The sequence below is a fragment of the Neoarius graeffei genome, chromosome 6 (genome assembly GCF_027579695.1).
Source record: "Neoarius graeffei isolate fNeoGra1 chromosome 6, fNeoGra1.pri, whole genome shotgun sequence".
NCBI lineage: Eukaryota > Metazoa > Chordata > Actinopteri > Siluriformes > Ariidae > Neoarius > Neoarius graeffei.
In genome coordinates this window covers 81,189,448-81,217,294 of record NC_083574.1, presented here as the reverse complement: position 1 = coordinate 81,217,294, position 27,847 = coordinate 81,189,448, and the positions used below count along the sequence as shown (strand labels likewise).

Here is a 27,847-nt window from a genome sequence, read left to right as displayed (position 1 = left end):
TCGAGTTTGTTGATGGTGTAGTGGCTGGCTGCTAGTCCTGGGGCTCCCTCATGCCTGTGTTACCTTCTGGCTCTCTCCTTTTAGTTATGCTGTCATAGTTAGTTGCCGGAGTCCCTGCTTGTACTCGGTGCAATATATACTGCTCCTACTTATTCAGGTGACATTGGGCATACCTAACAACCTGTGTTTTCTTTCCCTCCCCCCCACCCCAAATCTGTCCCTCTGAGTTACATGGAGTCAACAGGAAATCTTTTGGTGGAGAGGGTGGAGACCTCGACTGGCTATCGTAGCCTGCAGGGAATCGGCCGTCAGACTTTCTGTTGCATGTCCCAGACCCGGTGAAATGTAACTGAATTGTCTTGGCCAGCCCTAAGGGTCCCATCTGCATCTCATCATTGCTGAGGAGTGTGCTCCCATCACCCAATCAAGCATCCAGCCAGAGCAGGTCATGATATATTTTTTACCATATTAACATGCCATTGTTGTGTGTTATGCCTGATGTAAAGACTCTCGTCTCTGCGAGCCTACCACGCAGATTTAATACTTGTCATTTTTAGGGCATACCTAACAACATGTGTTTTCTTTCTCTCTCTCTTCCCCCCCCAATCTGTCCCTCTGGGTTGCATGTTGGTCCTGGGATTGGGGTGCTGGCCTCTTCTGCCCCTCGGACCTGCTTGGTCCATCCTGGTGCCCTGTCTCTGGTCGGAGTTTTATCGCATCGCTCCTGTGAAGGACGGCCCCATGAGGACAGTTGAGGGTTATACCTGGAGGATGCTCTGGACACTTACAGTAATGCTTTTATGGCTGAGGACTACAGTTGTCTTGCTAACTTTAGGACTGCAGTTATCATGAACAGTTTTGCACTCAAGTTTCCATCAATGAAGTGTTATAACATCAACGAAACTGTCCTCATGTTAAAACTGTTAATATTATAGTCAGGCTGTCTGTTGTTGCCCAAATGAGGATGGGTTCCCTTTTGAGTCTGGGTCCTCTCGAGGTTTCTTCCTCATGTCGTCTGAGGGAGTTTTTCCTTGCCACCGTCGCCACAGACTTGCTCATTGGGGATAGATTAGGGATAAAATTAGCTCATGTTTTAAGTCGTTCAAATTCTGTAGAGCTGCTTTGCGACAATGTTTATTGTTAAAAGCTCTATACAAATAAACTTGACTTGACTTCACACACACACACACACACACACACGTACAGTGGTGCTTGAAAGTTTGTGAACCCTTTATAATTTTCTATATTTCTGCATAAATATGACCTAAAACATCATCAGATTTTCACACAAATCCTAAAAGTAGAGAAAGAGAGCCCAGTTAAACAAATGAGACAAAAATATTATGCTAGGTCATTTATTCATTGAGGAAAATGATCCAATATTACATATCTGTGAGTGGCAAAAGTATGTGAACCTCTAGGATGAACCAGTGATTTCAAGGTGAAAATAGAGTCAGGTGTTTTCAGTCAATGGGATGACAATCAGGTGTGAGTGGGCACCCTGTTTTATTTAAAGAACAGGGATCTATCAAAGTCTGATCTTCACAACACATGTTTGTGGAAGTTTATCATGGGACGAACAAAGGAGATTTCTGAGGACCTCAGAAAAAGTGTTGTTGATGCTCATCAGGCTGGAAAAGATGACCAAACCCTCTCTAAAGAGTTTGGACTCCACCAATCCACAGTCAGACAGATTGTGTACAAATGGAGGAAATTCAAGACCATTGTTACCCTCCCCAGGAGTGGTCGACGAACAAAGATCACTCCAAGAGCAAGGCATGTAATAGTCGGTGAGGTCATAAAGGACCCCAGGGCAACTTCCAAGCAACTGAAGGCCTCTCTCACATTGGCTAATGTTAATGTTCATGAGTCCACCATCAGGAGAACACTGAACCACAATGGTGTGCATGGCAGGGTTGCAAGGAGAAACCCACTGCTCTCCAAAAAGAACATTGCTGCTTGTCTGCAGTTTGCTAAAGATCACATGGACAAACCAGAAGGCTATTGGAAAAATGTTTTGTGGACGGATGAGACCAAAATAGAACTTTTTGGTTTAAATGAAAAGCGTTATGTTTGCAGAAGGGAAAACACTGCATTCCAGCATAAGAACCTTATCCCATCTGTGAAACATGGTGGTGGTAGTATCATGGTTTGGGCCTGTTTTGTTGCATCTGGGCCAGGACGGCTTGCCATCATTGATGGAACAATGAATTCTGAAATATACCAGTGAATTCAAAAGGAAAATGTCAGGACATCTGTCCATGAACTGAATCTCAAGAGAAGGTGGGTCATGCAGCAGGACAACGACCCTAAGCACACAAGTTGTTCTACCAAAGAATGGTTAAAGAAGAATAAAGTTAATGTTTTGGAATGGCCAAGTCAAAGTCCTGACCTTAATCCAATCGAAATGTTGTGGAAGAACCTGAAGCGAGCAGTTCATGTGAGGAAACCCACCAACTTCCCAGAGTTGAAGCTGTTCTGTATGAAGGAATGGGCTAAAATTCCTCCAAGCCGGTGTGCAGGACTGATCAACAGTTACCGGAAACATTTAGTTGCAGTTATTGCTGCACAAGGGGGTCACACCAGATACTGAAAGCAAAGGTTCACATACTTTTGCCACTCACAGATATGTAATATTGGATAATTTTCCTCAGTAAATGACCATGTATAATATTTTTGTCTCATTTGTTTAACTGGGTTTTCTTTATCTATGTACTTGTAGGACTTCTGTGAAAATCTGATGATGTTTTAGGTCATATTTATGCAGAAATTTAGAAAATTCTAAAGGGTTCACAAACTTTCAAGCACCACTGTACGTTCTGGTCGGGAGTCAGCTCTTCTCTGCTTTCCCCCTCCTTTTGTGCTCCATCCCTGCAACAAACACACACACCCACATTAATTGACACCAGGTCTAATGACTTAGCCACTTACCTTCCCCGACCCTGCCCTCCATTGACAAACTGCCGCTTGGCCATGTCCTCATTGCCACATACTCCCACTGCCCAACACAGGCTGGGGAGACGTCCGGCCTGAAGCAGACTTCCCCCCCCCCGATGGGACAGGAAGTCCGCCGCCATTATCTGTGCCCCCGGCCTGTGGACCACCTCAAACTTAAATGGCTGGATGGCGAGATGCCAACGGGTGATCCGCCCATTGGCATCCTTCTTGCGATTGAGCCACTGAAGGGGGGCTTGGTCGAAACAGAGAGTGAAAGGGTGCCTCAGCAGGTAGTATCAGAGGGCAAGGACCGCCCACTTGATGGCAAGACACTCTTTTTTGATGGTGCTGTACTTGCTTTCATGTATCGAGAGTTTACGGCTGATGTACAGCATGGAGCGCTCCTCACCCTCCACCTTCTGGGACAAAATGGCCCCCAGCCCTCTGTCCAATGCGTCAGTCTGCAAAATAAAGGGGAGGGAGAAGTCAGGGGAGTGCAAAAGTGGCCCCCACACAGTGCAGCTTTTACCTCAGCGAAAGCCTGTTGGCTGGATCTGGAGCCCCCTTTTTAGTGAGATTGGTGACATCCGAGTAATTAGGTATAAACCTATGATAATAGCCAGCCAGCCTGAGGAACTGTCTCACCCCCTTTTTGGTCTTGGGCCTCAGGCAGGCCACAATCGCTGCAGTCTTGTTAATTTGGGGACGCACCTGCCCATGACCCAAGTGGAACCCCAGATACCGTACTTCCACCCACCCAATTGCACACTTCTTCAGGTTAGCTGTGAGACCTGCGTGCCTCAGCAACTTCAGAACAGCCCTCAGATGTTCCAGATGCCATGGCCAATCATGGCTGTAGATTATGTCATCTAAGTATGCAGCCGTGTAGGCAGCGTGAGGGCGGAGGACCCCAAATAACCCAAGAGGGAGCGTGACAAATTGGTGTAATCCAAAAGGTGTGGAAAAGGCTGTTTTCTCTCAGGATAGAGGAGTCAAGGGGATCTGCCAATATCCCTTTGTTAGATCCAGTGTCAAATAAAAGCGAGCAGTGCCTAACCAATCAAGCAACTCATCAATGTGAAGCATTGGGTATGCATCAAATTTAGACACCGCATTGACTTTTCTATAGTCCACACAGAACCGGACCGACCCATGGGTCTTGGGAACCAGGACCACTGGACTGCTCCAGTCACTGTGGGACTCCTCGATTATGCCCATTTTGAGCATGGCCTTGAGTTCATCCTGAACCACCTTTTTCTTGTGTTCGGGCAAGTGGTAAGGGCGGCTACACACTACCACCCCCAGGGGCATTTCTATGTGGTGTTCTATGAGGTGGGTACGACCAGGAAGGGGTGAGAACACATTTGAAAATTCCTTTTGCAACTTGGCCACCTCCGTGAGTTGGGTCGGTGAGAGGTCGTCTCCCCAAACAACCAGAGTGGTTCAAGATGTTACCTTTTTTATCTCTGGCCCCAGCTCAGCCTTCTCCGGGACTACTGATGCCAATGCCACGGGGACCCCCTCATTCCAACGTTTTAACAGGTTGAGGTGGTAAATTTGCAATGCCCCACTTCTATCCATTTGCCTCACCTCATAGTCGACGTCCCCAACTCGCCATGTTACCTCGAAGGGTCCTTGCCACTTGGTGATTAATATGGAGCTCGATGTGGGCAATAATATGAGTATTTTGTCTCCTGATGTGAACTCTCTAAGGCGCGTGCCCCTGTCACACAGCCGGATTTTACATTCTTGTGCCTGCCGTAAATTCTCCTGGGTTAGGTGCATGAGGGTGTGGAGCTCTGCGCGCAGGTTGAGAACATATTGAATTTCATTCTTGCTGGGTGAAGGTCCCTCCTCCCAATTTTCCCGTAGCAAGTACAAAATGCCGTGTGGCTTTTGCCCATATAAAAATTCAAATGATGAAAACCCTGTGGAGGCTGCGGGACCTCTCATACTGCAAATAACAGGGGCTCGATCCATCTATCCCAATTGCGTGCATCCTTCCTTATGCATTTCTGAATTATGTTTTTGAGGGTTTGATTAAAACGTTCCATTAAGTCATCCATTTAATAATCTCATCTCATCTCATTATCTCTAGCCACTTTATCCTTCTACAGGGTCGCAGGCAAGCTGGAGCCTATCCCAGCTGACTACGGGCAAAAGGCGGGGTACACCCTGGACAAGTCGCCAGGTCATCACAGGGCTGACACATAGACAACCATTCACACTCACACCTACGGTCAATTTAGAGTCACCAGTTAACCTAACCTGCATGTCTTTGGACTGTGGGGGAAACCGGAGCACCCAGAGGAAACCCACGCAGACACAGGGAGAACAAGCAAACTCCGCACAGAAAGGCTCTCGCCGGCCACGGGGCTCGAACCCGGACCTTCTTGCTGTGAGGCAACAGTGCTAACCACTACACCACCGTGCCGCCCCCATTTAATAATAATAATAATGTATTTGGAGCATATAAACAAAGTCTCTATGCTCTTACAAAAAGAAAATAGAAGGAAATTAAAACATTACCACACCAATAAAAATTATGAAAAAAGTAAATATATGTATTTAAAAGCAGTTGCAGTCAATTACTCAAAGCGCAACAAACCGAAAATGTCGTGCCTTTGGTTTCCGAATACAACTGCCTCAAACACCTTAAAACTTTAAACCGATAATATAACCTATAAATAATATATATAACCTTTTTAAACCTATAATAATATAATGCCCACCTGCCTGTTATTCAGTGTCCACCAACTATCAGGGAAGCATTACAGTCACAAAAACAAAGTTTACAGTCAACGCAAAAGAAGAAGCAGAAGTGGGGCAAGCAAGCTAGCATTCATATGAGGCTAAACAGCTCCCAGAAGAAACCAGCTCTATCCAGCCTGTTCATCACAAACACCTAGTTCACAATCAGCACAACTGACAAGTTGAGAATGATGATGATTTCTTCCCATGCAATGAAAAGTTGCACCTTATTTTTCACCAAAACCTGGCTAAATGCTAGCATCCCCGATGTGGCTATCAAGCTAGCAGACCAGTCAATTTAGTGCTCACATCAGACCACTGAATCAATTAAGGACAAAGGCAGCAGTGTGCATATATTTCGGCAGTGCTTGGTGCACCTCCACAGACATTACTGAAAAATGTTCCTCTCCAGAATTAGAATTAATAACACTGATGTACAGATCTTTCCATCTGCCAAGCAAATTTACAGTCATGTTTCTCACTGCAGTGTAGGTCTCCCCACAAGGTAACACTAAGTGAGCACTGGCTAAATGCACAAACGTGACAGACAGACTGCAAAATTCTCATCCAGATGGTGTAGTTATTATAGCAATGGAAGTTAAATCACACCAGCCTTAAGATTGTGCTCCCCAAATTCCATCAGTTTGTTGATTTTCTGACAAGAAGAAATAATACATTACACCATATTTGCTGCAGTATAACGAATGCTTACAAAGCCTCTAATCACAATACTCTGTTGCTGACCACAGCATACACATCCCTCATTGCCAACACAAAGACCACTGTGCAGACTGTCAGAGTCTGGCCAGAGGGAGCCATAACTAAACCACAGGACTGGTTCAACAACACAGACTCTGATCTGTTCAAATTGGAAGCCACTCAGAACAGTCACACAGATTTAAACACCTATGCCTCCCCCTCATCAACTTCTGTATGGACAATCTTACCACTGCTAAACACATTCACACATTACCCAACTGAAAATCTTGGATGAACAGAGATGTTCAAAGCCTGTTGAAGGAACATGGCAATACTTTCTGCATGGGAGATCCAGAGGCTGATAAAACAGCCAGGTCCAATCTGAGGAAAGGCATTAGGGAGATTAAACCCCACTACAAAATGTAAATAGATGAACAGTTTAAAAGCTCAGACTCCTGGTGTATATGGTAAGGTATTAAGTCCATCACAGACAATAAAGGCAACAGCACCTGTCCTACCAACACAGCAAACTAATATTTCCCTGACAATCTGAACCACTTCTCTGTATGGGTCGACAAGAACAGCAACCAACCTGTCACAAAGCTGACACTGTAGGAGGCACCATCATGTGCATTGGGGCTGAACTTGCAAGAGGTGAGAAGGACCCTAAGACAAATCAACCTCAATAAAGCCAGTGGACCTGACAGGGTTCCTGAAAGGGTCCTTAAGTACTGCTCTGGACAGCTGACAGCAGTGTTCACCAGCCTGTTTAACATCTCTTTGGAACAGGCCACTGTCCCCACTGTCCTAAAGTATACTACAATCTTCCCTGTTCCAAAACAAGTAGTGATCAGGTCTCTGAATTGCCCAGAGGCTTTGACCCCCTTAGTTATGAAATGTTTTGAATGACTTCTCTTGACACACAAAAAGTAATATCTCCCTTTCCCTAGACCAATACGAGTTTGCTTACAGGGCAAAGAGGTCAACTGAGGACACTGTCTCACTGGCCCTTTACACTGCCATGTCACATTACATACTGCATTACAGCATGGTATGCTGGCAGCACCTCTGAGAACAACCCATTTCTAATGGCACAGATTGCATGCTGATCTGTGTTCAATCCATTTCTGATGGCACTGACTGTATAAAAGTTATCTACCCCCCACCCCCTGTGCAATGTGCAATACCACTTGTAATCTAATTACTTAATCCTTCTGTTAGGACTGGGACTGTTTTGGCCTCTAGAGGCCGCTGTTATTTCCATCTTGTCATGTTTGTTTTGCCCTCTAGAGGCCGCCACTGTGTTTTTTGTGTTGTGTTGATTGCCTGTTTGTCTTCATTATCGTCACCTGTGTTCAATTTATTTTGTGTATAAATACCCCTCTGTTTGTTCCCTTGTCACGGAGTCTTTTTCCTTTGCTATGCTGTTAGTGCTAGTTCCCTCTGTCCCATGTACCTTGCCTGTGTCTTTGTATTCTTGGTTTTTTACTTCTTTCTTTTGGACTTTGTGGATTTTGTTTTGACCTTTTTATCTTCTGAGCGTTTGAGTTTTTGCCTCTTCTTTTCTTATTTGGATTTTGGACTTTGAACCTTGGGATATTTTATTTTTGTTTATCTTCTGAGCTTTGGATTATTCTTTTTGTTTTTTCCCTTGGATTGTACATATTGTAAATAAACTGTTTTTGATACTCTACTTTCGCCTCACGCCTCTGCCCCTGAGTCATCCCCCTGGTGGCCTAGTGGGGGTTTGCTGGATTATTACACCAGCGACCCAGGTTCGAATCCCAGCAAAACCCTAACAGAAAGACTCCGTCATGACTGACTCAGCAGAGGCTGCTTCAACTGTCTACCTGGCCAACCTTCAGGGAATTATGGCAGCTTTGACATGCTTCGGAGCGACCATGGACGAACGCTCACAAGCCAATGTGAGGCCCTTGCTCTCCATGAGGTACTGCTTCAGCAAATTGGGAAAACCCTGGCACAGCTGACACCTCTGCCTGCATCTTCTCATCCTGATCCAGTTCCTGCTCCAGTGCCTCCTGCCACACTGTCTCCTTCACCTCATGAACCCAGCCTTCCTGCACCACAGAGGTATGATGGCAAGCATGGTGAGTGCTGGGAGTTCCTTACCCAGTGCCAACTCACCTTTGAGCTCCAGCCTACCACCTACACTACGGATCACCGCAAGATCGCCTTTGTGATAACCTTGTTAGCTGGTAAGGCACGAGCTTGGGCAACAGCTATCTGGCAGAGACGGGGACCCGAGTGCTCTGATTTTGAACTGTTTACTGAAGAGATGCTTCGGGTCTTCGACCAGGCGGACATCAGTACCGACGCAGCCAGAAAGCTCATGTCCATCTGGCAAGGAGGAAGCGTCGCAGACTACGCCATATCGTTTCGGACGCTCGCAGCAGTCAGCGGATGGAATGAGGCTGCCCTGGTTTCAGCCTTTCACCATGGTTTGTCTGACCCCATCAAAGTCGGCCTGGCCTCTATTGGATGCCCAAGTGACCTCGAAACTCTGATCTCACATGCTATTCATCTGGACAACAGGATTAGAGAACGCCGCCAAGTCCTGAGTCTCCCCGGCCTTACTGCCTCTACATGGAGCCCGTCTACCTCCTCCAGTGACTGTCCAGAGCCCATGCAAGTTGGCCGTACTCGTCTTTCCGTAGCCGAGAGGGAGCGCAGAAGGAGGGACAAGTGCTGCATCTACTGTGGCAAGCCTGGTCACTTCCGAGCATCATGTCCCGAGCTCTTGGGAAAAGGACCGCCCCGTCCAGCCGAGGGAGGGTTGTGACGGGGCCTACCCTCTCTCCCGGACTCCCTGGCCAAGGAATCTACATCCCGGTCTCCATCTCCTGGGGTGAGTCCGTCCACTCTTGTCAAGCCTTGTTAGACTCAGGGGCGGCTGGAAACTTTATGGATATCCACTTCGCCCAAAGCATCAATGTCCCTACTGCGCCTCTTGAAGTCCCACTGTCTGTGTCTGCTCTCGATGGCCAAGCGTTAGGTGATGGAAGAGTCACCCAAGTTACTTCTCCAGTCTTTCTCCAGTCTCAAGGTCACAAGGAAGAAATATCCCTGCACCTGATTCCTTCACCAGAGTTCCCAGTTATTCTAGGTCTTCCTTGGCTTACCCACCACAACCCTTGTATAGACTGGGTCACTAGCCAGGTTGTGGAGTGGGGTCCGGCTTGCTATGCCTCTTGTCTGCTCTCTAGCTCTCCTGTGTCTCCTGCCAAGCCTCCTGATCTCACTGAGTTATCTCAAGTTCCCATAGAGTATTGGGATCTCAAGGAAGTTTTCAGCAAGAGCAGGGCCGCCGTTCTTCCTCCGCACCGTGCCTACGACTGTGCCATCGACTTGCTCCCTGGGACTACCCCTCCTCGTGGCAGACTGTTTTCCCTCTCTCAGCCAGAACACAAGGCCATGGAGGAATACTTCAAAGATGCCCTGGTCTCTGGGTTCATTCGACCCTCCACCTCACCTGCTGGTGCCGGCTTCTTCTTTGTCGGCAAAAAGGATGGGGGGCTCCGACCATGTATTGACTACAGGGGCCTGAACAAGATCACTGTGCGCAACCGATATCCCCTTCCGCTGATGTCCACAGCATTCGACCTGCTCCAAGGTGCCACCATCTTCACCAAGTTGGACCTACAGAACGCATACCACCTCATCCGTATCCGACAGGGAGACGAGTGGAAGACTGCCTTTAACACCCCGTCTGGGCACTACAAGTACCAGGTGATGCCCTTCGGACTCACCAACGCACCAGCTGTTTTTCAGGCCCTAATCAACGACGTCTTGAGGGACATGATTAACCTGTATGTTTTTTGTCTACCTCGACGACATCCTTATCTTTTCCAAGACCTTGCAGGAGCACCGTCACCATGTCTGCCAGGTTCTCCAGAGGCTGCTACAGAATAATCTGTTTGCCAAGGCCCAGAAATGCGAATTTCATGTTCCCGAGGTTTCCTTTCTGGGTTTTATTGTACGGACAGGCCAACTCCAAATGGACCCAGCCAAGACCCTGGCTGTCCGGGACTGGCCCACTCCCAAGTCTGTCAAAGAGGTTCAGTGGTTCTTAGGATTTGCTAACTTCTACCGCAAGTTTATCAGGAACTTTAGTTCTGTAGCAGCACCCATATCGGACCTCACCAAAGGGACAGGTGGATCTTATGTCTGGTCTCCTCAGGCGGAAAAGGCGTTCAAAGACCTCAAGCACCACTTCTGCATGGCACCCATTCTGGTCCTCCCGGACACCTCCCAACCATTCATCATGGAGGTGGACGCCTCAGACAGTGGTGTCGGCGCGGTGCTCTCTCAACGTTCGGAAGGAAAGCTGCACCCCTGCACTTACTTCTCCCACCGCCTGAGTCCTGCGGAGTCCCGGTACGATGTGGGGGATCGAGAACTGCTAGCGGTCAAACTGGCCCTTGAGGAGTGGAGGCACTGGCTGGAGGGAGCGCAACATCCATTCCTGGTTTGGACGGACCACAAGAACCTGGAGTACCTCCAGCAAGCCAAGAGACTGAACCCACAACAGGCTAGGTGGGCCCTGTTTTTCAGTCAGTTTGACTTCACCCTCTCATACTGCCCCAGCTCCAAGAACACCAAACCTGACGCACTGTCCAGGCTGTTTTCTGCCACTAACAGGGAGAGTGAAGTCGGGCTTATTATCCCTGTGTCCCAGATTATGGCCCCTGTCTGCTGGGGTATTGAGGAGGCTGTCCGATGAGCCCAACGCCAGGACCCCGGTCCTGGGACGGGGCCACCGGGCCTCTTGTACGTCCCACATCAAGCCCGGGCCAAGGTTCTCCAGGGGGGTCACTCGTCCCCTCTCACCGCCCACCCGGGAGCTCGGAGGACCCTGGACTTCCTGAAAAGACGCTTCTGGTGGCCTAACATGGAGAAGGAAGTAAGGTCATTTGTCCTGTCCTGTGAGGTCTGCACCAGAACCAAGAACCCGCGACAGCATCCCCAGGGTCTCCTGCATCCTCTGACCATTCCCCGGCGTCCCTGGTCCCACGTGGCAGTCGACTTCATCACGGGTCTCCCTGAGTCACAAGGTAACACTGTCATATTGGTCATAGTTGACAGATTCTCCAAGGCCTGCCGCTTTTTACCACTGTGCAAGCTCCCTTCTGCTCTTGAAACTGCTAAACTATTATTCACTCATGTCTTCCGAGTCTTTGGTCTCCCGCAGGACATCGTCTCAGACCGAGGGCCCCAGTTCTCCTCCCGAGTGTGGCACAGGTTCTGCAAGGTCATTGGAGCCACTGCCAGCCTCTCCTCTGGGTTTCACCCACAGTCCAATGGCCAGACGGAGAGGCTCAACCAGGACCTGGAAACCACCCTGCAAGGCCTGGCTATGGATAACCCGACATCATGGAGCACCTGGCTGCCATGGGCAGAGTACACCCACAACACCCTGCAGTCATCGGCCACCAAGCTGTCGCCATTCCAGTGCCAATTCGGGTTCCAGCCACCTCTGTTCCCGGACCAGGAGGAGGACGCGGGGGTGCCCTCGGTCAACCAATATGTGAGACGGTGTCGCATGACCTGGAGCAAGGTCAGGAAGACCCTCATCCAGACCTCCAGAACCAACCAGACTCAGGCCAACCGCCATAGAAGACCTGCCCACACTTTCCGCCCTGGGCAGCGGGTTTGGCTGTCCACTAAGGACCTTCCGCTGCGGGTGGAGAACCGCAAGCTTACTCCTCGCTACATTGGCCCCTTCAAGGTGTTGCGCAGGGTGAACCCTGTCGCCTACTGGCTCCAGTTGCCCCGGACTCTGAGGATCAACCCCACATTCCATGTTTCCCTGTTGCGGCCCGTACTGACGTCCACGTATGCCCCTGCCCATAGGAACCCCCCACCCCCCGCATCTTGCAGGGTCAGACTGTGTTCACCGTGCATCGCCTGCTTGACTCCCGCCGGGTCCGCGGCGGGCTTCAACATCTAGTTGATTGGGAGGGTTATGGCCCTGAGGAACGCTGTTGGGTCCCCGCCCGGGACATTCTAGATAAAGGACTATGCCGGGACTTCCATTCGGCCCATCCGGATCGCCCTGGGAACGTCAGGAGATGCTCCTGGGGGGGAGGGTCCTGTTAGGACTGGGACTGTTTTGGCCTATAGAGGCCACTGTTATTTCCATCTTGTCATGTTTGTTTGGCCTCTAGTGGCCACCACTGTGTTTTTTGTGTTGTGTTGATTGCCTGTTTGTCTTCATTATCGTCACCTGTGTTCAATTTATTTTGTGTATAAATACCCCTCTGTTTGTTCCCTTGTCACGGAGTCTTTTTCCTTTGCTATGCTGTTAGTGCTAGTTCCCTCTGTCCCATGTACCTTGCCTGTGTCTTTGTATTCTTGTTTTTTTGCTTCTTTCTTTTGGACTTTGTGGATTTTGTTTTGACCTTTTTATCTTCTGAGCGTTTGAGTTTTTGCCTCTTCTTTTCTTATTTGGATTTTGGACTTTGAACCTTGGGATATTTTATTTTTGTTTATCTTCTGAGCTTTGGATTATTCTTTTTGTTTTTTCCCTTGGATTGTACATATTGTAAATAAACTGTTTTTGATACTCTACTTTCACCTCACGCCTCTGCATTTGAGTCATCCCCCTGGTGGCCTAGTGGGGTTTTGCTGGATTATCACACCAGCGACCCAGGTTCGAATCCAGCAAAACCCTAACACCTTATGTTACTGGTACTCTTTATTGTATTTCTACTATTCTACTTTATTTTTACTGACATTTGAATAAGTTTTCATCCTTGAATACTTGAAAGCCTTTATTTGCATTCTTAATTTATACCTATTGTTGACTCTTGCTGTAATGGCATCTACTGGTTTGCTCCAAATGATCTCAGTGTACTTGTATAGTAACAATAAAGGCATCTTATCTTATGTGTTATATAAAAAATAAACATGAGTGAATCTGATTTTTTTTCTGGTATAATCAAGAAATTTCATTGAGATTCAACCAGAAAATCTGGATTCATTCATATGAAATAAGATTTTATCCGGGGGCGGCACAGTGCAGTAGTGGTTAGCACTGTTGCATCACAGCAAGAAGGTTCTGGGTTTAAGTCCAGCAGCCAACGACAGCCTTTCTGTATGGACTTTGCATGTTCTCCCTGTGTCTGCCCGGGTTTCCTCTGGGTGTTCCAGTTTCCCCCACAGTTCAAAGACATGCAGGTAGGTTAACATGGGGCAGCCTTGGGCTGAAGTGCCCTTGAGCAAGGTATCTAACGCCTGACTGCTCCCCAGGAGCTGTAGTATGGCTGCCCACTGCTCTGGGTGTGTGTGTGCACGTGTGTTCACTGCTTCAGATGGGTTAAATGCAAAGGATTAATCTCACTGTGCTTCAAGTGTATCATGGAATAATCACGTGGAGTATACAGTGGTGCTTGAAAGTTTATGAACCCTTTAGAATTTTCTATATTTCTGCATAAATATGACCTAAAACATCATCAGATTTTCACACAAGTCCTCAAACTAGATAAAGAGAACCCAGTGAAACAAATGAGACAAAAATATTATACTTGGTCATTTATTTATTGAGGAAAATGATCCAATATTACATATCTGTGAGTGGCAAAAGTATGTGAACCTTTGCTTTCAGTATCTGGTGTGACCCCCTTGTGCAGCAATAACTGCAACTAAACGTTTCTGGTAACTGTTGATCAGTCCTGCACACCGGCTTGGAGGAATTTTAGCCCATTCCTCCGTACAGAACAGCTTCAACTCTGGGATGTTGGTCAGTTTCCTCACATGAACTGCTCGCTTCAGGTCCTTCCACAACATTTCCATTGGATTAAGGTTAAGACTTTGACTTGCCCATTCCAAAACATTAACTTTATTCTTCTTTAACCATTCTTTGGTAGAACGACTTGTGTGCTTTGGGTCATTGTCTTGCTGCATGACCCACCTTCTCTTGAGATTCAGTTCATGGACAGATGTCCCGCCATTTTCCTTTAGAATTTGCTGGTATAATTCAGAATTAATTGTTCCATCAATGATGGCAAGCCGTCCTGGCCCAGATGCAGCAAAACAGGCTCAAACCATGATACTACCACCACCATGTTTCACAGATGGGATAAGGTTCTTATGCTGGAATGCAGTGTTTTCCCTTCTGCAAACATAACGCTTCTCATTTAAACCAAAAAGTTCTATTTTGGTCTCATCTGTCCATGAAACATTTTTCCAATAGCCTTCTGGCTTGTCCATGTGATCTTTAGCAAACTGCAGACGAGCAGCAATGTTCTTTTTGGAGAGCAGTGGCTTTCTCCTTGCAACCCTGCCATGCACACCACTGTGGTTCAGTGTTCTCCTGATGGTGGACTCATGAATATTAACATTAGTCAATGTGAGAGAGGCCTTCAGTTGCTTAGAAGTTACTCTGGGGTCCCTTGTGACCTTGACGACTATTACATGCCTTGCTCTTGGAGTGATCTTTGTTGGTCAACCACTCCTAGGGAGGGTAACAATGGTCTTGAATTTCCTCCATTTGTACACAATCTGTCTGACTGTGGATTGGTGGAGTCCAAACTCTTTAGAGATGGTTTTGTAACCTTTTCCAGCCTGATGAGCATCAACAATACTTTTTCTGAGGTCCTCAGAAATCTCCATTGTTCATGCCATGATACACTTCCACAAACATGTGTTGTGAAGATCAGGCCTTGATAGATCCCTGTTCTTTAAATAAAACAGGGTGCCCACTCACACCTGACTGTCATCCCATTGATTGAAAACACCTGACTCTAATTTCACCTTCAAAGTAACTGCTAATCCTAGAGGTTCACATACTTTTGCCACTCACAGATATGTAATATTGGATCATTTTCCTCAATAAATAAATGACCAAGTATAATATTTTTGTCTGATTTGTTTAACTGGGTTCTCTTTACCTACTTTGAGGACTTGTGTGAAAATCTGATGTCATATTTATGGGTGATTCTTTAACTATGGGCACTATTGGCCTTGTGAACTTGAAGGGGAAAAAAGTGTGAAAATATAAATTGTCACACTGGGATAGGTAAACACAACTAGTCTAGTTTGATGGTTCATAAGAAAACACACTGATATTCTAAGACAAGTTGGTGATTTTTAACAGATTTCCCTACTCCCCTTGCACAAATGTAATTTCCATCACATGTAAATATTTGTCATTTATTTTAAAATAGTATGATACACATCATTTCTTTTCACTGGAAGACCAATTTCATATATAGTTTTAGCAGTTTATGCCTATATTGTAATTCCCATGAATTTATGGATTAGGAAAATTAATTGTGATGAGGACCAAACACGAATCTTACGTCCACCACAACCTGAGATATAACATTGGAATGGTTAGATACACTTCAAGGAGTAACTACTTGTGTTTTTACTTGAAGTGGAACATTACCTCATAAATTATGCAGATGTTTTTCATGAGTGATTAGAGTTTTGTAACTATTTGTTTAAAAAGAAATGGGGTGGTGGAAATTACTAGGCGTAGTGGAAATTACTGGTTGTTGTGGAAATTACAATAAATGGATCCCATAGAAAAACAAAACTTTTATTTTAAAACTTTATGAAGCACCCAATTCCATTCAACAAATTCATTTAGTATGTTTGAACCTTTCTTTTTAAAAAGACAACTGTTATAATGTGGGGTAGTAGAATAAGTAGACTATGTAAACTGTAGTAATAGAGTAGTAACTAGAAAGGGACGCAGTAAGAACGCAGTGGCGTAACATTCTCCATCTTTATCTTCTTCAACTACTCCTCCACTTCCCTGTACAGTACATCGTATAGGCATATCTAACTGGCGCCATCTGGTGGCTTAACATCAACACAACATTCCCCTCTTAAGAATAAGTCCTGTAACACAAAATACATTGGGGAAATCAAATAGTAATACAATATTAATCAGAACTTATTCGTATCGATCTGAAATGGCGTAACTTATTAAAATGTCATTAACCTCCAGTATGACAATCAAAATTATTACAATGACACTTCACAGTAATGTAACTTAGAGCAAGTTTAACTTTTCGTAAGAGATTGCAAAAACACTTAACACTTAAACAAGAAACCAAGATGAATAAGATCAGTGTGCAGTAATGTCAGTAGCTAAAAGAACTGTGTATGTATGTATGTATGTATGTATGTAAGTGTGACGTTTGTGTACGCACGGCTAAGTCACATAGTCCTCAAGCCAAACCGGACGTTGTCTGAAGCGAGCAGGATTGGTGTGAAAGTTCACAGCATCAGGCGGGTCAGGCTCAGGGGCAGCAAAGTCATTTCTCAAAGTCTCTGGTGCGAATGTCTCTGGGGTAGCTTGGGCATGGTACCTAGCAAGACGTGAGGCATGCCATTTCTTTCCATCTGACAAAAGGTAGGTAGGTACTTGGACTCACTTGCTTTCTGACCAGCAGAGGTTCAAAGTAACGTGGGTGTGCCTTTGGCACATGGAAGGGCTTTCGGACACGCACTCTGTCCCCTTCTTTGAAAACAGAAGTGCGAGCTCTCCGGCGGAAGTCAGTGTAATGTTTCATGTGAGCTTGCTTGGAGGACACTCTCCTGCGAAGCTCATCAGCGTCAATGTTTGTAGGCGGCGGCGGAAGAACATGAAGGCGTGTGCGCATTTTTCTGCCATGCAGTAACTCAAAAGGTGACAGTCCAGTAGCAGCGTGTGGCGTGGCACAGTACACTTGCAGGGAATCTGTCACTGTAGCTTTCCAAGGTTTCTTTTGCAGGATGGCAGATTGTATGGATGATCTCAGGACATGGTGGAAGCGTTCAATCGCTCCATTTGCTGCAGGGTGGAAGACTGCTGTACATATGTGCTTAATGTCTCGATCTTTCAGAAATGCAGCAAACTCTGAGGACAGGAATTGGGGACCATTGTCGGATACAATGTGTCTTGGGTTACCCAATCTGCTAAACACTGACGTGAGAAATGTAATAATGTTCGCTGTAGAAGCAGTGGCTGAGAAAGCAACTTCAGGCCACTTAGTGTGATAGTCAATGAGTGTCAGTGCAAAACGACAGTCTGGGGAAGCATTCTCGAACGGACCCACCACATCTACTCCTAGCTTTTCCCAAGGCCATGCAGGAAGCTGTACTGGTTGCAAAGGAGCAGCAGTGGGGGCAGCAGACTTATCCATTGACTGACATATGTAACAGTTCTGAATCTGTGTATTCACAAAGTCATCCATACCTGGCCACCAGTAGACTTCACGGAGGCATTGCTTGGTTCTCACGATGCCCTGATGTCCTTCGTGAGCAAGATCAACGAGAGTATGACGCAGGGTGACAGGAGGGATGAGCCATAGGCCTCGAAAGACCAAGGCCGAATCCCATTTCACCCCTTGGACATACCCCTTGGCCCTTCCCCTCCATTTTGCGCGTTCACGTGAAGGGGTAGGGGTATCCCAATCCCAGTTAACGCGGAGGGGTAGGGGAAGGGGTAGGGCTTCTGTACCCCTCCAAACGGAGATTTTCCTGGAGCTGACTCCGAACGAAGGGGTTTGAGTGATTTCCCACAATGCCATGCGGATTTCAGCGAGATTTCATGCGGATTTCAGAAAGATGGCGGTTCCCGCGGCGAAAGATTGTCATAAATGTATTTTCTCCATTATTTACGTGTTTTAAGTTGTTATCCAGAGGAAACACGCCGCTTGATTCGCTTTCGAGCTGAGAATGAGCAGCGATTTCTGAAATCCAAGCTGCTGCTAAAAAGCTTTGGGAGTGAGTATTGTTTTCGGTTGCTTGACTGCGTACGTTTTGTTCTGTTATTCTCGCTTTTATTGTTTACATGAGTGTTCTGACACCTCATTCTGTCGGATGTGGTGCACGAAGCGCCAAAGATATCCCATTCAGTGGTGTTAGTTAACAAATCACACCCTGCCAGCAGAGATTTCTGGTTCTGCCTCTGGCTCTGACTGTAGCGGCTGGTCGCAGCCAGTGACGCATTTGGTCACGTTTTGCTAACGTAAACGCTGATGGAGGTACGCGATGACGTATGCGATCGTTGAAGGGCTATCCCAATACGTAAGGGTTGAATTTCAAGCCCTATCCCTTGTAGCTCAGTTTCAAGGGGAAGGGGGAGGGGAAGGGGGAGGGGGAGGGGTAGAAATTAGAATTGGGATTGGGCCCAAGTCATCTTGAATTGACAGTTCATGGCGCAGTTTGTAGTATGGGAGTGTGACTGTACTCACAGCAGCAGGAGAAGGAGGCCAACCATCAGTGCTTTGGGCACGCAGTGCAGAGAGTTCAGGACAGGAAGCAGATGCAGCAGCAAACTCGGCAGGGGAGACAGCAGACAGGTGATCAGCAGACAGCATGGCAACAAACTCAGGTTCAACTTCCTGTTCAGCAGCAGCGGCAGGCAGAGGCAAACATGAAAGGCAGTCAGCGGTATTGTTCTGTTTACCAGGCAAGTAGGCAACATCGTAGGAGAAGCAGAGCAGGCGCGCAGCCCAGCGCGCAATATGCATACCAGCACGGTCAGCTCCTTTGGTGGTCAGGAGGGTAGTCAGAGCCTGGTGGTCAGTACGCAAGGTGAATTTTCGGCCCCACAAATATGTTCTCCATTTCTCCACAGCCCACACACATCCCAGGGCTTCTTTCTCAACTGTCGAATACTTGCGTTCAGCAGGAGTCAGAGTTCTGGAGGCAAATGCAACTATACGCTCAGTGTGGTTGGGCTGAATCTGTGAGAGAACAGCACCAAGGCCATATTCGGAGGCATCAGTGGATACAATTGTGTCCAGGTCTGGGTTGAACAGAGCTAGGGCTGGACTATCTACCAGGAGCTTTTTCACAGTCTCAAAACTTTGTGCATCGTCTGACCAGCTGAAGTCACTGTCCTGACGAATGCAGCTAAGTAGAGGCTCGACGATGGTTGCAAAGTTGGGAATAAACTTATTGTACCATGACAGGAGACCCAAAAATGACCGTAGCTTGCCTGCATCAGTAGGGGCTGGAGCATGTAACACTGCAGAGATGTGCTCCTCATCTGGCTGAATGCCATCTGCAGTCACTGTATGGCCAAGGAAACGCAGACTGGCCTTGTTGAAGTTTCATTTGGAAGCATTAAGTTGTAGTCCAGCATCATTCAAGCGTTGCAGGACAGCTCTCAGGGTTTCATCATGACTGGCTTGTGTATCACCCCACAAAATCACATCATCTAAGTAGTTTGCAACGTTTGGCAGGCCTTTGAGAATTGTTGCAAGCATCTTCTGAAAGGCAGAGGGCGCAGACACCAGACCATAAGGGACACGGCAAAACCTAAACAGTCCTTCGTGTGTAATAAAGGCGGTCAAATCTCTGCTTTCCTCATGAAGAGGCAGTTGAAAGTAAGCACTCTCCAGGTCAATGGTGGAGAATACAATAGCTCCATGCAGTAGATCTAACATCTCGTCGATGTGTGGGAGAGGGAAGGAATCGACAACAACAGCTTTGTTGGGCTCCCGCAGATCCACACATAAGGATTCTGCCTGACTTCTTTTGTACAACCACGATTGGGGAGACCCAGGGAGATGCATCTATCTTCTCAATCACACCAGCATGAAGGAGACGTTGTATTTCAGCACTTACAGCATGTCGCACGGACAGGGGTAAGCGGCGTAATTTCTGACGCACAGGCGTTGCATTCTCAGACACTTTTACCTTATGTACAAAGCCTGTTGCGCAGCCAAGGGTGGTCTGAGGCAGAGGAGCAGTAGTCATGACAGGAGCAGGAGGCTGAGAAGCAGGAGGTTGGACAGTAGAGCCCTTGAAGCACAGGTTCAGTCCATTGATCAAGTCCATTCCGAGGAGAGCAGTACCAGATTCCACAATGAACAGAGAGGACTGGCATTTTGCAGAATTCCAGGACACTGTAACAGGAAGGCAGCCAATAACTGGGATCAGAGCACGGGAGTAGGTCACCAGTTTAACTGTAGGCGGTAGCAATTTCTCATGTTTGAATAATTTGTTGTAGATACATTTAGGCAAGATGGACACAAGATCCTGAATCCACTGTGAGCTTAACAGGCACTGGAGCAGTAGTTACAGTCTCAATGTCAACTGTGCACTTAATTTTATCAGACGCAGTATGCTCCTGCAGGTAAAGGATTTGCACTTCAGGAATGTCTATTTCGCGCACAGAGCGTGCTGGAGCAGAACGACACACTCGGGCAAAATGTCCAACCTTATTACAGTTCTTGCACTTAACTGAGGAAGCAGGGCAGGAGGCGTCATTGGCAAGGTGTTGATCAGATCCACAGTGATAGCAAGTACGGCTGGATGAACGTGAAGGCACAGGAGGACGATGAGCAGGAGATGCAGTGGAACGAGGGGCGGCAGCAACAGCAGAAGAAAGTTTCCCCGAAGGCTTGCGGCGATGGCGGGAAGTCGGAGCAGCAGACACAGCTTGCACAGGCACGCCGGAGCTATCAGTGGCCATACGTTTAGCTTGCTCACCCACAGCTTCGATCTGTGTGGCAAGGTTTATTGCTTTTTGCAATGTCAAGTCAGGTTCAAGAAGCAGTCTTTCACGTATACAAGGATTGCTTATGTATTCCACTAGCTGATCGCGTAGCATTTCATCTGTGTTTGATCCAAACTCACAGGTTGAGGCTAGGTCTCGCAGAGCAGCAACATACTGTAGCACTGATTCATGCGGAGCTTGTGCACGCTTTCTAAAAGCATGACGTTCTGCCACTATGTTCCATCGCGGTGTGAAGTAAGTTTCTAGCACAGCATATGCATGTTCAAGAGAAGTACCTGTCTCTGGCAACGTCTAAAAGAGTCTCTGTCCTTCAGTTCCCAAGCAGTGAAGGAGTAGTGCACGCTTGCGAGCGTCCGGCCATCCAGTATTGGTCACCACCACTTGAAGATAGTTATCAAACATTTTCCTCCACGTGTTGAAAGGCAATGCAGGCTCACCCGGACTTTGTAAAAATGGCGTAGAAAAAGGTGCAAAAGAAGCCATTTTTGCAGTAGTGGGAACGAAACTCGTCGCCAATTTGTTATAATGTGGGGTAGTAGAATAAGTAGACTATGTAAACTGTAGTAATAGAGTAGTAACTAGAAAGGGACGCAGTAAGAACGCAGTGGTGTAACATTCTCCATCTTTATCTTCTTCAACTACTCCTCCACTTCCCTGTACAGTACATCGTATAGGCATAGCTAACTGGCGCCATCTGGTGGCGTAACATCAACACAACAACAACTTCATATACATTTCATATCATATATTGCATACAATATGAACAGTATTTTGAAACCGTTCACAAACAGTAGTCTTGACAGTATCATGAAAAGTATTCTGAACACAGAGAGAGGGAGGTTTGTCCTGAGAGCATGACCATTGTTGGCCAAGAGAGCATGACCATTGTTGGCATGTGAATGGTTAATCAGGAACACTAAAAACAAACAAACAAACAAACAAAAAAACAAAATAAGGCGACGGCTGGAGTTGTCACGATGAGAACACAAGTCATTGGGCTGGGAACAGTATTCACAATAAAGAAAGAAAACGTCACAACACAGCCATCATGTGAACTTGCAATCAAGTAAACCTGAAGACATTTGGATGAGATATTGAAACATTCTGATTACTCACAGTTTTCTGAGCTAAGCGAGGAGCGCGCGTGTGTGTGTGTGTGTGTGTGTGTGTAAATGTAATTCAAGGCCAAATTTTGCAGATTCCTTGCCATTCTTTCTTTACTGCCATCTTAATTTCCTTATGCCGTTGTGTGTGTGTGTGTGTGGGTACACTGCCGTGGTGGTTGGCCTGGACATGGGCTCTCTGTGAAAGGGAGATGGAGTGTGTGGGACAACATGGACTATACTGGATGCGATGGGCACCATGAACTTTGTGTGTGTCAGTGAGAAGTGAGCTATGAGTGGGGTAATGTGAAGGGGCATGAGGTAGTTGGGGTCTATGCGTGTCTGTGGTGTGAGAGAGCATTCAGTGATGTGGATGTGGGAGAGCATGGACAGGATGTGATGGGGGAGAGTAGACTGAGTGTGTGAAGTGTGTGCATAGGCTGAATGTGTGGGGAGAGCATGAGATGAGTGTGTGAGAGAGCAAAGGCAGTGTATGGGGATCTAAGAATTTCGCCTGTATGCATAAATGTAATTTCCACCACATCATTGTAATTTCCACCCAAGAATGCAATGTGGTGGAAATTACGGTGGTGGAAATTACAATCCTACAGTTTTTTGAGGAAAAATCTACACTAACATCTTATATTAGCTAAGAAGTGGTATCTAGCATTTTGTGCATGCAAAATACATCTATGTGCGTTAAAAAAACAACTTATTTACAAACTCAGTTGACGTTACGGCATGTTTGGAAATTACATACAATAAAAATATTTTCATTTCAACCTATATTTACCTTGGCTTTTCTTCAAAAGTTGATGGATGAAGTCAAAATTCCCTCCATATCAGACATGTTCTCTGGTGTCACTGTTCATCTCCACAGAAACTACCCAATCTTTCATACAAACCTTTTAAAGGGACATTACAGTGTTGTGGTGGAAATTGCAGCAATAGTGTGGGACAACTACATTTGGTTAAAAAACACACAAACAGTTGAATGACCTCGAATACCCCAATTATGTTTTGATTATTTTACTGATACTTTATTCAGTGACATTTTAAAACATTAGAAAAAACATTTTTTACAATTAATTTTTATCATTGAAGATCAAAAGTCTGGGTGTGGGACAACCACAAAACAGCAACATTTGCATATATAATGATGTTGAAAAAGGTGGAAAAAGTCATCATACACTACCAGTACAAATTTCCTAAAACACTCTCATTGTAAAGATAACAATAAACGTGTGAAATTTCCTTTTTTTTCTTTCTTTCATAAAATATGATCAAAGGACATAAAAGTGCCCGTAGTCTAAGAATCACCCTTATGCAGAAATATAGAAAATTCTAAAGGGTTCACAAACTTTCAAGCACCACTGTATCTCTAAAAAGATACGAAAACGAATTGGACTACTCCAGAGAATAAAATATTTAACATTCAAGGCAAGGAAAATGTTTTATGATTCTCTAATTCAACCAATCATGGACTAGTGTGGGACAGTTTGGGGAGATAATTTCCAAAAACATGACAACGCAATGTTAATGCTACAAAAACGTGCAGCTCGCATTATATGTGATGTAAGATGGGACCATCCCTCCAGCGAACTGTTTCAAGCCCTAAACATAGAACCTTTTACTGTTCAAGTCAGACATTTGAAATGTCATCTCATGTTTAAATCTTTAAATGGATTTGCACCGGATTATCTAAAAGCAAAATTTAAAAACTTTGGGGCAATTCACTCTAAAAATACAAGATCTTCACAAAGCAACCTGCAGTTGCCAAAAAATACAACACTCTTTTGGTGAAAGAACATTCAGTTTCAGTGGTGCAAATCTGAATGCTTTACCAAGAGACGTTAAAGAGTGTAAATCGCTAGCCTCTTTTGGTGCAGCCCTCAAGAAATCTAAGTTGTAATTTGTAGTAATTTTTTTCTTAGCTAAAATTTTTCATGAATTCCAAATTGTATATTGTAGTTTTTCTTTTTTAGAGTCCCCCCTTTTTTATTTATTTATTTTTTGTTAGTGATTTTAGTTATTTAGAGGGCCACGTGTAAATTATCTATGATATTTAGTGTCACCCTTAAATAAAGTTCTTTAAGTTCTTTCAAGTGTGCACATGATAAAGGTTTTTTCTTTCTTCCTAGGATAGGGCAGCAGTCAATCCAGAGCTTGTCTTGGGAACACTGGGTGCAAGGTAACCTGGATAGGACTCCGGTCAATTACTGGGAATCACATACACAATCACTTGCATGCTCATTCACATCAGTGCACACTTTAGAGTAGTTAATCCACGTACTAAAATGTTTTTGGATGTTAAATGGAAACCTACACATACATGGGAAGAACATCCATGTTCAATGTCAAACTTCAGACTCTGCCACCTGAGCCCTTTTTTTTTCATCTTCTAAAATGTATAGAATTTTTTTCTGAGGTTGGCTTTCACTCACTCAACTTCAAAGTAGCATCAAGCACAAAAAAGCAGTTTAAGAAAAATGGAAAATGCAAATAAATGTAGCATTGCTAATATAGTGAGGCGAGCAGATTATCAGTTTCATCAATTTAAGTCACTCTTGGTACCATTTCATATTTGTATGAGCACATACTTGTGTTCCAGATGTTGTCACAACTGGCCCAGGGAAGCTGGGACTTGAAGGAGAAGATCAAACAGAGCAGTGCCCAGGCCAGGATTATGAAGTAACAGATGCAGCTATACAGTCCAGCCACTTGGCCTGCATAGCCAACACCTGAAAGAGGACAGAGAGCCACTAAGTTACAGACTACAGGGAATAAAATTCCAAACATTGCAAAGTACACTGTATGGCCTGAAGTATGTGAACACCTGAAATTTAAACCCATATCTGACCTTCTCTAAACTCTGGCCTCAGAGTTTGAAACATACAATTGTCCAGAAGGTCTTTGTTTGCAGTTACATCATGATTTCCCTTCACTGGAGCTAAGAGTCCCAAACCTGTTTCAGTATGACAATGCCCCTGTATAGAAAGTAGTAATGGGAAGTTTGGCTCTTTTCAGAGAGCCGGCTCTTGTGGCACGGCTCCCAAAGAAGAGCCAGCTCTTTCGGCTCCTAAACGGCTCTTAATTTATCATCATCTGTAGCCTCATACTTTAGCCTAACTTCGCAAATATGAATGCTTTGTGTGTTCATAAACTCTTTTGCATTTAGTGTTTTTATGAGAAGCCTTATAATTGCCTAATTTTGTGTATTTGTTCTGTTACAAAAGCAAGCATTCTTACTTTTGTTTAATATTTTAATCAAACTTTTAATTTTAATTTAACACAAAAACAAATGAACAAAACACTGCAAACAAATCCACAGAACCAGAACAGAAACAGAACCAAACCCAGTAACTGTAATATACTCACTTTGAGTATGTTGAGCGTAACACAGTAACAAGGCCAGTGTTGCACAAGACTTGTATTTTACTGCTTCCTTGACACGCGCACACACACAGAGTAGTACAGGGTGCAGAGAGTGATACACAGGTAGGCAGCTATGGAAGCCCAAAGACAAACGCGAACTCACAACAACAATACATTACATCACATCTCCCTTCCTCAGCAAAACTGTTGTCTGTGTTATGTGTAAGCTATAACAACTGCTTTGCCAGTATTAACAAATGTAACAGTGAATTGCTTTTCATTTCTCTTTTCCTTATAACAGAATGATAATAAGCTGATTTCCTCTTTACTTCTTTTTTCAATGAACAAACAATCTGCTTGCCCTGGTAGTGTCCAATGTCTCTGTCTCCCCGACATAACTAAACAACAACTGAACTCAAATATTGTGGCAGATCACAGAATCCAGGGACACATGTCGGCCCGGGGGCATTTTGAGTTATTGACAGATTCAGAAAGTACAGTTTCTAAGCTTTCCAATGATGCCTTCCATGTGGAGATCTGACAATATTTGAAGAATGTGTGGCCTTTTGAAAGTGTATACTTCTTAAAACAGAAAAGGGAGAAAATCGCCCTCAAAGTTTTCCATCTCAGCTACTCTGGGTGTAGGGTGGGCACATAATGGTGCTCATTTGCATGACATTAAGGAAAGCCCTACCCCCTACTAGCTAGCACGATACTACTTTCATGTAAACAAAGATCACCACATCAATTTTCCTTCCATGCAAAGTATGCCCAACACAATTATGAAGTACAAAAATAAGTCCTAAAGTATACTTTAATGTTTTGTGGTTGAAAAATTACTCACACCGTAAGAAAGAAAGATAGCACAATGATGACACAACTAACACAACACTAGTTTCATATAAAGCCTCGGTCACAACCGGCCGTATGTGCTCCTACAGCCGGTCTACATGCAAAAAACGCAAGAAACGCACGGAGCGCGCGCATGAAACGCACGAGAGCACGCGTGTGAAAAGCACGAGAGCGCGCGTGTGATGTGCTGATTTTCGAGCCGCAGACCGGCCGCAGAGGTTCTTTGTCATGTAAAACAAACTCTACGGGCGCTTACATTTTTTTCAGGTTGCAAGACAAACTTACGGCCAACACGCGTCTTTCTCCGTGAACAAAAAAACCCCGCAGCGATTTGGGAAACGCCAAAAATCACACGGCCAAAAAATCGTACGTCCGGTTGTGACCTAGGCTTAACCAAACCACAACACTCTCCGTTACATGCAAAAATAACCACACAGCCTTAGATTAATAAACTTACCCCATCAGAAAGAGAAACGGTGCCTTGCACACACCAATGCCTCCAATGGAATGTAATCCTAGAACGGTTCGTGTATCATCCGATCATTCAAGTATTCCATTCAATCTGGAAAATGAGGTTGCGGTTTTTTTTGCTAGAAATGGTGATCTCCGATGTAAATACCGAGTGTCTGTTTGCTCCTATGCGCTCTGTTTAGTAACTCATTCCATAGTGAAATCACACGCCTGTATGCAGTTAAGTAGCCATGCGCTCAACTTGGATCATACAGCTGATTCGCGGAAAAAAAAAAAAAAAAGACAAATTATCATGTGAATGGCACATATGGTAATTTACCCACACCCCCCAGCAGGCTACAGTCCTGACAAAAATGAGACAATTTGCAACAAAAAATGTATGCTTTTCCAACAAAACAATCTATTATCTGAAATACTGATTGCATTCTTCAAGATCTCAACTTGCACATGATAGAAAAAAACAAAAATCACAAATTTCGAAAAAAAAATGCTTCTTTTGCGATTATCTCGGATTCGTTTCGGCCGACATGTGTCCCTGGATTCGGTGAGGGGTCACATATTTAACTAGGAAGGAGAGGTTACCAGCACATCACTTCCTTCAGGTGTCTTTACCACACCTGTCCCTGAGTGTAGAACTGAGGTGCTAACAGATACACAGTCAGTCCATCAAACTAAGTTCAGTCTATCAGGCGGTTTAACAACTCTGCCCCATCTGGTGATATATAGTTCACCTGGTTGGGCTCGCGGGGAGCATGGTGCTACCTCACGAGATGAAGGGTGTAGTTCTGGAGGAGCTGGCGGGGGCTGCTGCTCTTTTGCTGCAGGCGGTCCAGGGGTCTCATGCCAAGGCTCATCACACATCACATGGCGTGACTGGTTGGCGACTGTAGTGCTGGCATGGAGGTGTTGGTTGTTACGGTGGAAGTTCTTACCTCCACTGTCCACAATGTAAGATCGTGGAGCACTGTGTGGCTGAACTACAACACCAGGCATCCATTTGTGGCTTCCAGGATATGGAGCCATTCTGACTTCATCTCCAGGTTGTAGGGCAGTATGGGTTTTGGCTGCTCTCTTGCTGTCGTAGTAGAATTTCTGGGTGTGCTTGGTCATGTCTAGCAGATGCTTGACTTTGACAGGGTCATGGGCCATGGGTGTAAGTAGTGCACAAGCAGTA

At 45.5% G+C, this 27,847-nt stretch overlaps 1 pseudogene; it reads right to left on the bottom strand.

Annotated features, from left to right (window-relative positions):
- The window catches only part of LOC132888108 (sodium- and chloride-dependent GABA transporter 3-like), an 82,442-nt pseudogene that overhangs the window by 42,983 nt on the left and 11,612 nt on the right, over window positions 1-27,847 (bottom strand).